Here is a 4,293-nt window from a genome sequence, read left to right on the forward strand (position 1 = left end):
GGACTTGTACAGCAAGTGATCAACTCCGCAATCTAGCTTTAAGGCTCTTCGTCGGTAGTTTCAACAACATGCCTTTTTTTGTTACTTTTAAACAATTTAGAGATATAAATCCTACTCACAGCGCGAAAAGATGCTGGAATATTTCAGTATATAGCGCGGTCTTTTCATTTCTGACAGGATCTAATCACAAGTTCTGGCCATTGTCGTCCTTCTCCTTTAAGCCTGGTTCATACTGAATGCTTGTAACAACAATGCACAATTTTACTTATTGCTTACCAACGAAATTCATGCCAGAATGACAAGGAATTGGTATTTACGAGCATGACGTCCAAGGTGCACGCGTTTAAACACAGAGCCTCCCAGCTGTTGTCCCGGAGCGGGGTTCGCAGAGCAGCTGAGGAAAAAAACTAATCCTTCATGTATTGCATATCCACTGCAAGCACAAATATGCATGAAAGTGGCCCACAAAGCAAAGCATAGCACAACTGTGTTGTTGCATGTCTGCTAGTTTAGAGGAGTACAACCTGCTTCATATTACTTGCTCATAAGCAGAAATTTCTCCTCCTTTAGCTTACTCTAATTATTTCCGGTTACGACTTTCGCATTTACAAGCATGACTCTAAGCTGCACGTTTTCCGTCTCGTAACCTGCATGCCTATGTCCAGGAAGCTGAGCACATTCTATGTCATTACCGGTAGGCAAAGGTGCAGACTTTTGGGGTAAAGGTGCACACCAGGGGCACCACTACTAGAAGCAGCTGAAAAAAAAGAAAAAAGATCATGTAATATGTGTACACAGCTAGCACATGCAAAAATTCATTGAGCAACAGTGCATATCACAAATGTGCTACATTTGTTTGGAAGTAAAACCTACTTGACAAACAGAGTGGCTCAGTTGGTCATTTCGGTTGTGTGAACCTACTTGACTGCTGGTAAAGGATGAAAACAACATGCACTGAAAAAAGGCGGAGGTATCGGAAGCCAGACAAGGTGCCAATGGCTAATATGCACCAAGTGACTGAGCAACAGGTTCTGCTGCTTCATAGAGATGTAGCAGAAACACCAACATACATTTTTCAGTTTCTTGTTTCAGTAGGCAAAAATCATGATCATAATCACAAACGATACGGTATATATAGTACAAAACTGGCTGTGCCCTTTTCTTCTGATAACCGGCCTAACTGATGGCCAGCAGCAGGACTCACACGTGCAACTGAATAAAAGAATAGCAAGAATATGCGCTGTTTTGAACATAAGTTCTGGCTTTTCTTACAAGGTGTCATAATGAGAGCAAAAATTTGGTACTGGGCATAAACTGAGGGCAGCCATCTTGTGTGCAGCAATGCTTAATTCATGTCCACAGCCCACTACAAATGGTTAACTTGACACATGCATTTGACCATCCATCCAATTTTTTTTACGTTTATGTCAGTTGCCGTGGAAAACATGTACAACAAACCTTTGAAGTTTTTTTCTTTGTCGTCCAGGACTTCTTGATCGTTCTCCACGGCACTACGCACGCGCCGGCTTGCAGTTATTCGAGGCAGATCAGCCATTGTTTCCACGATCGCGGGTCCATCACTACACACGTGGCCGACACAACAACATATCAGCATTGTGAGCTTAACAGTTTCTGCGGAATAAACCAAATCGCGTCACAAATAAAACTTACACCCACGTGCAATTCTTGCTGCGAGGGTCCAGTTCAGCGTACGCCAACCTGCGCGCGAAGGGGAGCCAAAGAAGAAAGTGCTAAGAACGTGCTGATTGCAGTAATCCAGGCATGTCAAGTACTTACCGAAGAGGTGGAAAAACGTTGAAATCGGCAAGATCCTGCAACCAGGCAAACACCTACGACATGCGCGCTTGTGATTTTTCGACGAAACGTCACGGATCAAACACCTAAAAACGAGGCCAACGAAGAGTCTGATCTATCCGAACTCCAAATACTCCAACACGCCGGGCGCCATGATGGCGATGGCAATGTCTGCGCAGTGCTCGCAGCAAATCGTCCACTATTTGAGCAGGTGTTGGCTCGCAGTAAGCGCATTAAAGAACAATTGCGTATTAAAATTAAGAAAGAAAACAATAAAATAACAATATTTCATTCAATTCTTCTAAAGTTAATATGTCGGTGTTTTTATAAATACGACACCACCACACCACCGCTCGTGCGGTGCGGCCGCCGTTCTCTGATCTTTCACGAAAAGCACGGCGTGCGTGGCGCGAGTACGTGCGCCGTACCGCTGTACCGCCCTTTACCAAGTGCAACACTTGCTCACGCAGACAGCATCGATCCCTCGTCCTCATAACGGCGCGACTTTAGAAAGAAGACCAAAAAAAAAAAAAACGAACACTTTCACAAAAAACGCGAATATATTGTTTTTCATGTGCATGTAGATATGCAATTGTGTCCGCGCGCCAACCATGCTCCCCCCGGCGGAGTTGCTGTTTCCGATTGTTTAGGATCGCCAATTTTCAACACGGTAGCTTATTTCACCGCTAACTACTTGAAGTCCCAATCAGATCCTACAAGGGATGTTTTAGGAATGATCCCTATGCACATGTCTAAAGGACATCCTAAAACAACCCTTGTTGGGATGTGGGACGTTTGGACTTTTTGGGAAGTCCCTGGGATGTAGTGTGTTGTCAGGTTGTCTGCATGTCATGACAGCAGTTAATCGTGTTGTTCATACATTGATCCTCTGCTTTGCCAGACGACCACGAGAGCGCCCAGACGTAGGCGGCTTGATAGATAGATAGATAGATAGATAGATAGATAGATAGATAGATAGATAGATAGATAGATAGATAGATAGATAGATAGATAGATAGATAGATAGATAGATAGATAGATAGATAGATAGATAGATAGATAGATAGATAGACAGACAGACAGACACGGCCAAAGTGCTGAGGTTCGCTAAGAAATGCTACGCATTAAAAAAAAACGCATTTTTGCACTGCAAGCTCTGCTACATGCCCTGCCAACGTTACAAGACCACCTAACTTTATAATGAAGCTGAAATCGAAACTGCATCACATGCAATTTCGATTTCAACTCACTATCATCATCACAAACAACACGGCGGCATGGCGCATCTCATTTGCACCCTTGTGTCTACGCGCTCTGCATTCTCGGGCAAAGGCGTCAAACAGCGTGAGAAGTCGTGTGACCGAAAACGGCAAGCACTACTGGGAACAGCAGTGTACCTCCACGCAACATCTAAGCATCACCGGTGAGCACACTTGATACGGACCTTCCACCACGAAATAGCGTCCACAGTAGAGACACCTGAGCGCGTATGTGCATGATTTGCAAGCCAAGAAACTGTGTCCATCGAACGGACGGTGATCCTCCGAATTACCATAGCCGGCGCACCAGTGGCCCTTAATCTACAATAGTTTAGACTTTGGTCCTCCAACTGAGGCAACTCCATAGCGATGTGGTGTCTCATGTGCCTTCTTTTGTCCGTGTCTTAAGCCTGCGCTACCATCAATTATCATGCAGAAAGGGACATTTTTGTTGTGCAGCAGACGTTCCATGCACACTTTGCGCCGACACGCAACGAAGTGAATACCCGCTAGAGCTTTCGCTGCTGAAAGCAGCAAGCTAAAGAACGTATCGGCTCTTTCTCCCCGCCTTATACCTAAAAGCGCATGAATGTAACATTGAGGAGCAGCGCGACAAGGTGATCGGGAAACAGACCTCTCCAGGTATGAACTACCATTTGTGCTGACTAGCGATAATGGTCCACAATTGTCATATACAGAACTCGCCAAGTTCACCAAGGAGTGACAGTTCACACACGACTTCCAGCCCAAATCACCCTCAGTCTAATGGAATCGTTGAGAGTGTGGTAAATACAACAAGCCTTTGTTGAAGAAAGCATTCAAAAGTGTTCATGAGCCGCAGGTATGCTTCTTGGACCACAGATATACACCATGCTGGAACACAAAGGCAAGCCCGCTAAACTGCTGACAGGTTCATGAACCGAACCTACTCTGTCGACAAGAAACATGCTGCTTAATCTACCCACCCTGCACCAGCAGACTGATTGGTAGGAAAAAGATGGAACGAATAAGGAACTACTACAGTGAGAAAGCACGGGAGCTACCCCTGCTGAAAAAAGGAGACTCTGTAAGAGTACGACCATTCATGCCTGGAGTGCCATGGGAAAAAGGCATTGTTGTAGAGCCAGCAATGACCAGATCTTACAACATTGAAGTGTATGGTGGCATGCTAAGGAGAAAGGAGCACACCTATGACATGTGCCTCAGCCATTTGAGCTTG

The sequence above is a fragment of the Rhipicephalus sanguineus genome, chromosome 5 (assembly GCF_013339695.2).
Source record: "Rhipicephalus sanguineus isolate Rsan-2018 chromosome 5, BIME_Rsan_1.4, whole genome shotgun sequence".
NCBI lineage: Eukaryota > Metazoa > Arthropoda > Arachnida > Ixodida > Ixodidae > Rhipicephalus > Rhipicephalus sanguineus.